Source organism: Dasypus novemcinctus, chromosome 3 (assembly GCF_030445035.2).
Source record: "Dasypus novemcinctus isolate mDasNov1 chromosome 3, mDasNov1.1.hap2, whole genome shotgun sequence".
NCBI lineage: Eukaryota > Metazoa > Chordata > Mammalia > Cingulata > Dasypodidae > Dasypus > Dasypus novemcinctus.
Window position 1 is genome coordinate 181,826,852 of NC_080675.1, and position 13,655 is coordinate 181,840,506.

General features: G+C 36.0%; 1 long non-coding RNA gene across 1 annotated transcript in view; it reads left to right on the forward strand.

Moving 5' to 3' along the window:
* Positions 1-1,257: 1,257 nt before the first annotated feature.
* Positions 1,258-13,655, forward strand: part of LOC139438062 (uncharacterized) — a 35,366-nt gene continuing 22,968 nt past the window's right edge. Inside the window, exons 1-2 of the long non-coding RNA XR_011647949.1 lie at positions 1,258-1,467; positions 2,230-2,348. This is a non-coding gene — a long non-coding RNA (uncharacterized lncRNA). The remainder of the gene's footprint in view (positions 1,468-2,229; positions 2,349-13,655) is intronic.

Sequence of the window (13,655 nt, forward strand, 5' to 3'; positions counted from 1 at the left end):
CAAAGGGCACTCCTAAGGTCAATTAGAGCAGGATTTGAACAAAAAGGTAAGACCCCTTCACCCACCCTCAGGAGATGGGTGGTAACTGACCAAACCCTGAAATGAAAGGGCCTGGCAGGAAGTAAGACACTGAGGAAGAAATGGAAGAAATCGAAGGCAAAACATCAAAACAGTCATTATTTTTCATTTTTTTAATACCCCAATTTTTTTTACTTTATTTTAGTTTTGCTAAATTATTATGTATTTTATTTCTTATATTTAAACCTATCATTACTATCTCATTTTCCTATTAATTGAATTTGGCAATATACTTGGCTTCATTTTTGAAGAAGTTTTGGATTGCAGAAGTGTTCAACTATGGCAAGGAGGATCACTGTTGTGGGGTGTCAGTTATAGGAGACACATGAGAGTAAGTTCACCTGGGCATACATATAAGGTATATAAATATGTTCAAATGTTCATGGGGCATTGCCACAGTGGGTAGAGATTCACACAACAACTGAAAGAATACTGAATTCCCATCCTGGGGAGCTCTGTCACATTCTCTAATGGAACAACAACAATCCCCCAAGTACAGGGGCAGAGACCAGTGAAGAAGGATAGTCCATTGATGGGCCCTTGATATTAACAACTATGCCCATGAGTCGTTTGCTCTTGAAATTACAACTTAGCATAGTGTTGTAGGCTACCTAAGAGGTACTTCCTCAGGGCCTCCATGTTGCTCAAATGTGGCCTCTCTCTAAGCCAAACTCAGTATATAAATGCATTATCTTTCCCCCAGCATGGGACATGACTCCTTGGGTCGAACCTCCCTGGTACCAAGGGATTACTACCAAGAACCAGTTGGTGATGCAACTGGATAAAGATCCTGAATAAAAGGGGGAAATGGTAAAGACAAATAAGTTTTTGTGGCTAAAAGACTTCAAAATGAGTCAGGAGGTCATAAGAGAGGTAATGCTTATGCATATCTCAGCAGGATCTCATAGTCAAAGTAGGTAATACCTCAAACAGTGGGAGTCCTGAGAGCTCTAGAGATACCCAGATCCTACAGTCATGGCAGACAGCTCTGGAGTTTGGTGCCTTGCCAATGGGCCCTACTTTGGAGTTTGTGCTCCCGAGTGTGACAGAGTTGGACTCAGATGTGACTTCTCTACATATGCCTCTTCTGTCCCTTTATTGAACCTATAGTTGGTGCTGGAGTTGGCAGTTGTATAACCAAGAGACTTGAATCTCTGTTTTGTCCATGTGCCAGCTGGGCCCTGAGCCTCAGTCGAGTTGTAACACCTACTGTCCAGTTCATTGGACTCACCCAGGGCAACTAACATGGAGGTGAAGATGGACAACCACCACACCAAGGAACCAAGAGAGTCTACATCCATCAGCCATATGGGATCAAAGCCTCCTCTCAATTAGAGGTGGAGTGGGCATCACCATCCCAGGCTTCTCAGGATTGGGGAATATAATAAGGTATATAATATAATTTATATAATATGGTATATTATATGGTATATTATATAATATGGTATATACTGGTATTCTACTATAGACTTACTGTGATTCTAGCAATGGAAAAAATTATATCATTGATGTGGAGTTGCTGAAGTCAGGGAGAGAGGGGAAAAAAAGGTGTAATATGGGAACATTTTCAGGACTTAGAATTGTCCTGAATGACATTGCAAATACAGATATAGAACATTATATATCCTGCCAAAATCTACAGAATGGAGTGGGAGAGAGTGTAAACTATAATCCATGCTGTGGGGCAATGCTCCAAAATGTGTTCATTGATTGCAATGAATGCACCACACTAACAAAAGAAGTTGTTCATGTGGGAAAAATGTGAGGTGTGGGGAGTGGGGCATATGGGAATCCCCAATATTTTTTATGTAACATTTTATGTAATCTATGTGTCTTTTAAAAATAAATTAAAAATATTTTTAAAAAGAGAAATAGTTATGAAAATGTTTCTAGAATAGAAAATTTAAAAGAAACATAGCTTGGTACAAAGCAAACAATGAGCACTAATGTAAACTATGGACTATATTTAATAGTGTAATTATATATGTCATTAATTATAACAAAATACCATACTAGTACAAAACATTGAAAACTGGGGTTAATATATAGGAATTGTTTTCTTCGTGATCTTCCTGTAAACCTACAACTTCTCTAATAAAAATAAATAAAATATACAAATAAAAAGCTGAAGTAAAATAAAAACTTTTTCAGATATATAAAATCAACAGGAGCACTAAAGGTACTGCTAAAGGACTTCCTTCAGACAGATACCAGGTGGAAATATAGATCTACACAAAAGAATAAAGAGTATCAAAAATGGAATTATATCAGTAAGTATATATTAAAATTTTCTTATTATTTAAGTCTTTTTAAAAGAATTTATTGTTCATACAAACATAAGGGCATATTGTTAGTTACAAACTATTCAAGTAAAATTATGATAACAATAGACGAAAGGACAGAAGAGAAGAAATGGAAATGTACACTTTAAGATTCTTATACATGAAATGGTACAATGTCACTGGATAGTAGACTATGATAAGTTTAAGCTGTACAGTATAAACCCTAAAGCAACCACTAAAATAATAACACAAAGAACTGTAACTAATAACCAACAAGGATATAAAATGGAATCATACAAAATAATTTGGGAGAAGGTAGAAAAAGAGGGAAAGGGAAAGATGAATCAATAGGACAAAAAGAAAACAAGTAGCAAAATGATAAATTTAATTACATCAATATAAAAGGGAGAGATTGTCGGATTGTACAAGACCCAACTACTTGCTTCTTACATGAACTGCATTTTAACTTTAAACACGCAAATATGTTAAGAATAAAGAAATGGAAGGAGATATATGTTGCTAACATTAATCAAAAGAAAGCTGGAATAACTATATTAATATCAGCCATGTATACTCCAGAGCAAAGAATATTACCATGGGTAAAGAAGTTTATTTAATAATTATGAAGGGTCAATTTAACAAGAGGACATAGCAATTCTAAGGGCTTATGCACCTAATAAAAGAACTTCAAAATACACAAAACAAAAAGAAATAGACGAAGGTCAGAGATTTTAATGTACCTATACAATAATTGATAAGATAAATAGAAGGTAGCCAAGGTTATGGAAGACTTGAACAACATTATCAACCATCTTCACTCAAGTGATATTTATAGAACACTCTAATCAACATCCCCAGAATACACATTTTTTACAAGTGCACATGTAACATTGACCAACAGACATCGTATTCTGGGGCATAAAACCATTATCAATATATCTTGAACTATTCAAGTCATACAAAGAATGTTATCAGTCAACAATGGGATTAACATAGAATCAATAACAGAAAAAAATCTCTGGAAAAATCAAGATATCTTGCAATTAAAATCCACACTTCAAAAATATAAAATCAAAGGGAAGTTATAAAATATTTTGAACACGATGTAAATGAAAACACAATATCTAAAATTCATGGCTTTTTACAAAAAAAGGCAATTAAGGCAAGATTTATAGCACTAAGCATCTATATTAGGAGAGAATGAAGGTATCAGATCAATGGTTTCAGCTTACATCTTAAGAAACTAGAAAAAGAAGAAAAAATTAATCCCAAAGTGGGCAGAAGAAAGGAAATAAGATCAGAATTCAATGAAAAAAAAAACAGAAAATACTAGGCAATATTAACAAAAACTGTGCTTTTTCTTCAGGAAAATGAAATTGATAAATCTCAAGCCAGACTGATCAGAAATGAAAGGGAAAATACAAAATTTGGCAATATGACTGAGCAGGATGAAAATACTTCAGATACTACAGATATTTAAGAGATAGGAATTAAAAAATCAAAGAGTTTTAAAAATACACTCCACCAAAGAAGATATACAGATGGAACATAAACATATGAAGAGAGGCTCAACATCATTTATTATTAGGGAAATGCAAATTAAGACCACAAAAAAGTAAACAAAATCCTCTACCTTTTAGAATTGCTAAAATCCAGAAAAATGTCCATACCAAATGCTGGTAAAAATGTGGAGCAATAGAAACTCTCATTCATTGCTGTTGAGATTGCAAAATGGGACAGCTACTTTGGAAGACAATTTAGCAGTTTCTCGTGAAGTTAAACATATACTTACCATATGACCCAGTAATCATACTACCAGATAACTACTCATCTGATATGAACACATATATTCACACAAAACCTAAATGCAATTGTTTATAACACTTTGTTCATAATCAATAAAACTGGGAGAACCAAGCTGTCCTTCAGTGGGTGAATAGATAAGCAAACTGTGATACATCCACACAATTGAACATTACTTAGAAATCAAAAGGAAAGAATAGGATTTCTGCTTCCAGGAAGGAGTAGACATACTTTTCTTATTCCTCCCACTAAATATAACTAAAAACAATGGACATTAGATATGTAAAATGAACATAAAAAGTCTGAACGGTATAGAGAAGATAGACAAGCAGGTTAGGGCCCTCAGAACTCAAGAAATTATGGCTTTCTTTTTGATTCATATAGCTCAGCCTTAGAGCTGAAGAAGCTAGCAACCTGGAAACACCAATGGGCCCAGACACAGACGAATGAACACAAAAGCCTTGTCTCTCTAGCCAAAGGACTAGGGAAAGGGCAACCTTGCAGAACATAGCATTGAGATAACAATGGCTGTACTCCAACCAAACGCTACAAAAATAAAACCTGTGGTCCTACCCCATTCATGCCAGCAAAGGCAGAGTGGGATTCTAGACTTCCAACCTCCAGACACATGTATTGCCTCACCCCAACAATGCTGTGATGCTGTTAGGGAATGCAGACTATCACCCCTGCTGGGAAGTAACAAGTTCCTAACTCTGCAGTGTCAGTGGAAACGACCATTGTAAACCTGGATTTCAACTCCCACTTGGCAGTAATGGGGAGCCGTTCCTCCCTACTGGGATGGTGTCAGAAGAGTCCAGATGGAGAGGCTGGACTTTCACCACTGCCCAGTGTTTATGAGGCTACCATTTCTGTAGTGTCAGTGGACATTTCATGGGGAGAAATAATTAGGTCCTCATATCCCTCCCAGTCATGGAGGCATCAGTGGAGTCCTGGTGGGGAACTGGAGCTCCACTCCTGCTCAGCTATAAAAAGGAGTGTCAGGTGTCAAAGAAAGCAAAATGGGAACAGGGATTTTTATTCCCATATGGTAATGAGGCAGCATCCCCTCTTCCCCTGACGAACTTTTGTCACAGTAAACATGATAAAAGAAGAGGTTTAATTAAGATACAGAGTCTCAATACCTAAAATGTCCAGGTCTTAAGGTCAAATCACTCATCATACTAAGAACCAGGAAGATCTCAAATTGAATGTAAAAAAGACAATTGGACAGGTACAAATACTGACATGTCAGAGATGCTTAATTATGTGTCAAAAAATTTTGTCACATAAAGCAGTCATTACAAAAATGCTTCAAGCAATGAAAGAACACATTTGATACAAATAAAAAATTAAAGTCTCAGCAAAGAAATAGAAGATATAAAGAAGTATCAAATAGATATTATATAACCAAAAAATATAATGTTTAAAATAAAAATCCCAGTAGATGGCTTAATAGCAGAATGGAGTGGACAGAAGAAAGAATCTGTGAACTGCAAGATAGAATAACAGAAGTTACCCAGTCTGCAAAATAGAGAAAATAGATTGGAAAAATCTACCAGAGCCTTATGGAACTGTGGGACAATAACGAGATCTAACCTTTCATGTCATTAGGGTCTCAGAAGGAGAGGAGAAATGAGGTAGGACAGGAAGAGCAGTAGAAGAAATAATGCTTGAAAACGTTTCAAATTTTGCAAAAGACATAAACTTACAGATTCAAGCTGAGTGAACTCCAAACAGGATAAACTCCCAAATTCACACAAGACATATCATAATGAACTGTTAACCTGGAATACTATATCCAGTGAATATCTCCTTCAGGAGTAAAGGGGAAATGAAGACCTTATTAGATGAAGGAAAACTGAATTTTTGCTAGCAAATATACTCTAAAAGAATGGGTAAAGGAACTTTTCTAAACAGAAAGGAGACAATAAAAGAAGGAACTTTGGAACATTAAGGAGGATCCTCCCTGGCACTGAGGGATTATTACAAAGCACCAACTAGAGATGCATTTGGAAAAAGACCTAGACCAAGAGGGGGAAATATTAACTACAAATGAGTTTTTATGGCTAAGGGATTTGAAAGTGATCAGGAGGTCATTTCAGAGGTTATGCTTATGCACATCTCAGGAGAAACTCACTCAACTACAGCAACATTCACATTCTTTCCAAGTACCCATGGAACATATACATTACATATTCTGGACCATAAAACAAACTTCAAAAGAAGTTAAAAGAATTGAAATCATACAGACTATCAAAATAGAGTCAAATTAGAAATCAATAACAGGGGCAGCAGACTTGGCCCAATGGTTAGGACGTCCGTCTACCACATGGGAAGTCCGCGGTTCAAACCCCGGGCCTCCTTGACCCGTGTGGAGCTGGCCCATGCGCAGTGCTGATGCGTGCAAGGAGTGCCCTACCACGCAGGGGTGTCCCCCACGTAGAGGAGCCCCAAGCGTAAGGAGAGCCTCCCAGTGTGAAAGAAAGTGCAGCCTGCCCAGGAATGGTGCCACACACATGGAGAGCTGACACAACAAGATGACGCAACAAAAAGAGACACAGATTCCTATGCCGCTGACAACAGAAGCGGACAAAAGAAGATGCAGCAAAATAGAGAACAGACAATGGGGGGGGGGAGAGAAGTTAATAAATAAATCTTAAAAAAAAAATCAATAACAGGAAAATAAAAAGAAAATCTCCACAACTTGGAAACTAAACAATACATAAATAATGCCATGATCAAGAGGAAGTCTCAAAGGAAATTTTAAAAAGAAAAACATTTAACAAATTATGCTAAGTGAAAAAAAGCCAGTCCCCAAAGATTTCAAACTGTATGATTCTACTTATATAACATTTTTGAAATCATAAAATTATAGAAATGGAGAACAGATTAGTGATTGGCAGGGGTTATGAATGTTACATGGGAAGGGGGAAAGAGGGTATGACTATAAAATGAGTGACCACATGTGTGATCCTTGTGGTTATGGAAATTTTCTGTATCTTAAATGTGTCAATATCCTGCATGAATATTATAAGTTTGCAAGATGTTGCCATTGAAGAAACATCGGATCTCTCTGTATTATTTCTTACAACTGCATTGAACTTAAAATGATCTCAAAATAAAAAAATAATTAAAAATTAAATCAAAGGAAGAAGAGCCATTAATTTACACTACATAAATGATTTTTTGATGTCTTTTAAAAATACACATTTTCATTTTTAAAGAAGCTTTAGATTACATAAATGTTACATAAAAAATATAGGGGATTCCCATATACCCCGCCCCCTCCATATGGAGAATGGCTTCATAAAATAAAAGTGCAAGGTGAAGCAGTATGTGCTGCTGTAGAAGAAGATCTAACTAAGATAATGAAAGAGGCTATACCAAACAACAGATTTTCAATGTAGACAAAACAGCCCTCTGTTAGAAGAAAATACCATCTAGGACTTTCATAGGATAGAAGGAAGCCCTGACATGCACGGATGTTGTACTTTTAACCCATCACGGTCCGTTGGTTCACATGTGTCATTTGCGGTGTCTGTAACCTTGACTGACGTGGAGCTGTTCTGTGAGGTGCGCCTATCAACTAATCACTTAGTGATCAAACCGTGCAGTACTTTGTGCATTCTGGATTTTAAAGGTTTTTTATTATGCATTATATCAAATCTACCACCGTACGAGTGGAAATTAAGACTTTATGTAGTTTTTATATGTTGTAATATTTCTTCAAATAAATCTCTCCTGTAAACCGCCAAAAAACAAAAACAAAAACCAGTCCCATGTTTCATCCTTTAGCTTTGCTTCTACTGACATACATGACCCTAATATCTCCCTTTCAACAGCTATCATACTCACATATTAATGCTGCTAATTACATTCACCATGCTCCAAATCATCAAAGGACAGGCTGACCTTCGTTAGGGGCTAATGCAGCTGGTGAGTTTTAGTTGAAGCCAGTGCTCACCATTCTGAAAATCCTAGGGTCCTTAAGAGTTATGCTCAATCTGCCTGTGGTCCATAAATGGAACAACAAAGCCTGGATGATAGCTTATCTGTTTACATGGTTCACTGAATATTTTAAGACCAGTGTTGAGACCTACTACTCAGAAAAATAATCCCCACTGAAAATGCACCTGGTCACCCAAGAACTCTGATGGAGATGGACGATGAGATTAATGTTTTCTTGGTTGTTAACACAGAATCCATTCTGCAGCCCATGGATCAAGGAATCATTTAGACTTTCAAGTTTTATTATTTAATAAATTAATTTCATCAGGCTATAAGTGCCATAGTTAGTGATTCCTTTTTTGGATCTGGCCAAAGTAAATTGAAAACCTTCTGGAAAGATTTCACCATCTTGAGATGGAAACTACTCCTGGCGAAGATGCTGTAAACAGTATTGAAATGACAACAAAGAATTCAGAATATTTCATAAACTTAGTTGATAAAGCAGTGGCAGGGTTTGAGAGAATCAGTTCTAATTTTTAAAAAAGTAATTTTATTAAGACAGTCGCATACCATACAATTCATCTAAAGTGTGTATTCAATGACTTTTGATCACCACCGTCAATATTAGAGCATTTTCATTACTCCAAAAAGGAAAAAACCCTACCCCTTAGCTGTCACCTCTCAATCCCTCTATCCTTCCCCTTCTATACATAACTGATTATCTAATTCTCTATAAATTTATATTTACATTTTGTATAGATGAAGTCAAACAATATGTAGTACTTTGTGTTTAGTAATTTCACTTAGCATAATTCATTTTATTTTACAATTGATGGAAAATATTAATATATTACTGTTCCCTATAGTCCATAGTTTGCTTTTGGTATATTTTTACCAAAATACCACCCTATTAACATGCAATATTTAACATACATTTCTTCTGGTTCAGCCTTTAACCACACTCACTGTCTAAAGAAGGTGCACTAGGCAGTACAGTCCCATGTTTCATCCTTTAGCTTTGCTTCTACTGACATACATGAGTCTAATATCTCCCTTTCAACAGCTATCATACTCACATATTAGTGCTACTAATTACATTCACCATAATATGCTATCATGACTTCTACCCATTTCCAAACATTTACAATCAAACTTATTACACATTCTGCAAAAATTAGGCCTCAGCTCCCTATTGTCTATTCTCATTATAAAAACTCCTTGAGTTTCTTCATTATATTTTATTAGTGAAATCATATATTTGTCCTTTTGTCTCTGACTTGCTTCACTCAACGTAATGTCCTCAAGGTTCATCCATGTTGTCAAATGCATCAAACTTCATTTCTTCTTACAGCTGAATATTATATATATATATATATATATATATATATATATATATATATATGTACACACCACAATTTGTTTATCCATTCATTGGTTGATAGATACCTGGGTTGTTTACATCTTTTGGCAATTGTAAATAATACCACCATGGTGCAAATATCTGTCTACATCCCAGCTTTCAGTTTTTCTGAGTATATAACTAGTAGTGGGATTGTTGGATCATACAGCAATATGTATTTAACTTCCTGAGGAAGTACCAGTCATCCACAGTAGCTGCATCATTCTACATTCCCACCCATAGTGAATAAGCATTCTGATTTCTTCATATCCTCTCCAACACTTATAATTTCTTGTTTTTTTTTTTAAATAATAGTGGCCATTCTAATAGGTGTGAAATGATATGCCATTGTAGTTTTGTTTTGCATTTCTCTAACAGCTAGTAATATTGAGCATCTATTCATGTGCATTTGCTGACACTTGTATTTCCTCTTTAGAAAAATGTCTATTCAGGTCTTTTGCCCATTTTTAAAATTGGGTTGCCTTTTTATCATTGAGGTATATGATCACTTTATATAAAGTGGAAATCAAACCCTTATTTTATATGGGATTTCCAAATATTTTCTCCCATTGTGTAGGCTGCTTTTTCACCTTGAAAAAGTCCTTTGAAGCACAAAACTTTTTAATTTTAATGAGGTACCATTTATCTACTTTTTCTTTTGTTGCTTGTATTTTGGGTGTAAAGTCTAGGAAACCACCTCTCACAACCAAATCTTGAAGATGTTTTCCTACATTTCTTTGAAGGGCTGTATGGTCCTGGCTTTTACATTTAGGTCTTTGATCTGTTTTGAGTTAATTTTTGTATATCGTGTGATAAAAGTGTCCTCTTTCATTAATTTAGATATAGATATCCAGTGTCCCAGCACCATTTGTTGAAGAGTCTTTTCTGTCCCAGCTGAGTGGGCTTGACAGGCTTGTAAAAATAAATCACTTGACCATAGATTTATAGATATGCAAGTCTATTTCTGAACACTGAATTAAATTCTATTTATCAGTATGTCTAATTTTTTTTTTTTTAAAGATTTATTTATTTAATTTCCCCCCCTCCCCTGGTTGTCTGTTCTTGGTGTCTATTTGCTGCGTCTTGTTTCTTTGTCCGCTTCTGTTGTCGTCAGCGGCACGGGAAGTGTGGGCGGCGCCATTCCTGGGCAGGTTGCTCTTTCTTTTCACGCTGGGCGGCTCTCCTCACGGGCGCACTCCTTGCGCGTGGGGCTCCTGCACGCGGGGGACACCCTTGCGTGGCACGGCACTCCTTGCGCGCATCAGCGCTGCGCATGGCCAGCTCCACACGGGTCAAGGAGGCCCGGGGTTTGAACCACGGACCTCCCATATGGTAGACGGACGCCCTAACCACTGGGCCAAAGTCCGTTTCCCAGTATGTCTAATTTTATGCTGATATCATGCTGGGTTTTTTTTTTTTTTAATTGTTGCTGTTTTTTACCACTGTAGCTAAGTGATATGCTTTAAAGTTGTAAGTGAGAGTCCTCCAACTTTGTTCTTTTTTTTTAAAAGATATTTTTGGCTATTCACAGTCTCATACCCTTCCAAATAAATTTGATAATTGAATTCCATTCCTGTAAAATAGGCTGTTAGAATTTTGATAGGAATTGTGTTGAATCTGTAAATTAATTTGGATAGAATTAACATCTTTATGATATTTAGTCTTCCAATCCATGAACATGGAACATCCTTTCATTTGTTCAGGTCTTCTTTGATTTCTTAAGCAATATTTTGCAGTTTTCTGAGTGCAGGTCCTTTATGTCCTTGGCTAAATTAATTAGTAGATATTTGATTCTTTTAGTTGCTGTTTTAAATGGATTTTTTCTCTTGATTTTCTCCTTAAATGGCTCATTACTAGTGTATAGAAACACTGCTGACTTTTGTGTGTTGATCTTGTATTATGCCACTTTGCTGAATTTATTTATTAGCTCTAGTAGCTTTGTTGTAGATCTCTTAGAATTTTCTAAATACAGAATCATCTATGAATAGTAAGAGTTTTACTTCTTACTGATTTGGATGCCTTTTATTTTCCTCTTGCTCCTGATCCTATAGCGAAAGATTTTAGCTTTTCCTCATTGAGTACAATGTTGGCTGTGGGTTATTCATACATGCTTTGTATCATGTTGAGGCAGTTTCCTTCTATTCCATCTTTCAAAGTGTTTTTATCAAGAAAGAATGCTGTATTTTGCAAATGTCTTTTCTGCATCAATCAAGATGATCATGTGGTTTTTCTTCATTGATTTGTTACTATGGTGGTGTACTACATTAATTGATTTTCTTTAAGTCTTTCTTTAGTCATTTTTGTTTTGCTTTTGAGGTACCAGGGCCAGGGGTTGAACCTAGAACCCTTTATGTGGGAAGCTGGTGCTCAACCAATGAACCACATCAGCTACTTAATTGATTTTCTTGTGTTGAACCACCATTGCACACCAGGAATAAAACCCACTTGATCATGGTGCATAATTCTTTTAATATACTGTTGGATTCCATATGCAAGCATTTTGTTGAGTTTTTTTGCATCTATATTCATTAGAGAGATTGGTCTGTAATTTTTTTTGTAGTACATTTATCTCGATATGGTATTAGGGTGATAGTGACTTCATAAAAAGAGTAAGGTAGTGTTCCCTCCTCTCCATTTTTTTAAGGGTTTAAGTAAGATTAATATTAATTCTTCTCAAAATGATTGGTAGAATTAATCTGTGAAGCCATCTGTTACTGGACTTTGTTGGGAGATTTTGATGTCTGAGTCAATCTCTTTACTGTGATTGGTATGTTAAAGTTTTGTATTTCTTCTAGAGTCAGTGTAGGTTTTTCTTGAGTTTCTAGGAATTTGTCCATTTCATATAAGTTGTCTAATTTGTTGGCATACAGTTTTACAGTTTTTCATAAAATTGTCTAATGAACCTTTTTATTTTTGTGGTGTCTGTAGTAACACTCTCTTTTCTGATTTAGTAATTTATTTGCATCTTCTCTCTCTCTTTTCCTTTGTTAGCCTAGGGAAGGGTTTGCCAATTTTATTGATGTACTCCAACAGCCAGCTTCTGATTTTTAAAAAAATATTTATTTTATTTCTCTCCTCCCCAATTTGTTGTTTGCGTTTGGTGTCTACTCTCTGTGTTTATTTGTTGTGCGTTCTCTTCTTTTTAGGAAGCACTGGAACTGAAACCAGGACCTCCCATGTGGGAGAGAGGCACCCAATGGCTTGACCCAACTCTGCTCCCCCACTTTATTGTGTCTCTCATTGTGTTTCCTCATTGTGCCACTTTGTTGCATCATGTTGCATCAGCTTGCTGCACCAACCCATTGCATCAGCTTGCTTAGTTGCTTGTCTTCTTTAGGAGGTGCAGGAACTGAACTGGGGGCCTCCCATGTGGTAGATGGGCACCATACTGCTTGAGCCACATCTGCTTCCCTTTTGATATTTAAAATTCTTTCTATTGTTTTTTTAATTCTCAATTTTATTTATTTCTGCTCTAATATTTGTTATTTCTTTCTCGCTGTTTGTCTTGTGTGTTTTTTTTTATGTTGTTGTTCTTTTTCTAGTTCCTCCAGGTGATCAGTAAATGCAGGCTTTTTGGGCTATAAATTTATCTCTCAGCACTGCCTTTGCTGCATCCCATAAGGTTTTTAATTTTATTTTTTATAAAAGGAGTTGTGAATTTACAAAAGAGTCATGCATAACATGCAGGATTCCCATATATCACCCTACCACTAACACTTGTGTATTGTAGAAGTGTTACAAAAGAAGAAATAACATCATCAAAATAATACTGCTAAATATAGTCCATAGATTACATTTCATGTATTTGTCACATAAATCACCCTGTCATTTACACCATGTACCAGTATTGTATATTTGTTACAGTTCATGAGAGAACATTTTCATATTTGGACTGTTAGCCGCAGTCCATCTTCCACCATGGGGTTCACTGTCTCGTACATCCTCCTGTACCTTGTACAGTCCATCCAAAGTGCACGCTCAGTGGCTCTCCATTTCATCGCTGTGTTGTGCTGTCATTAACCCAGCCATTTCTAGAACATTTTCATTACTCCAAGAGAGAAGATCCCTTACTCCACTATACATGTCTATTGTCAACAATTAGCACTGATATAGTACCTTCTTTGCCATTCATGTAAAATTATTAC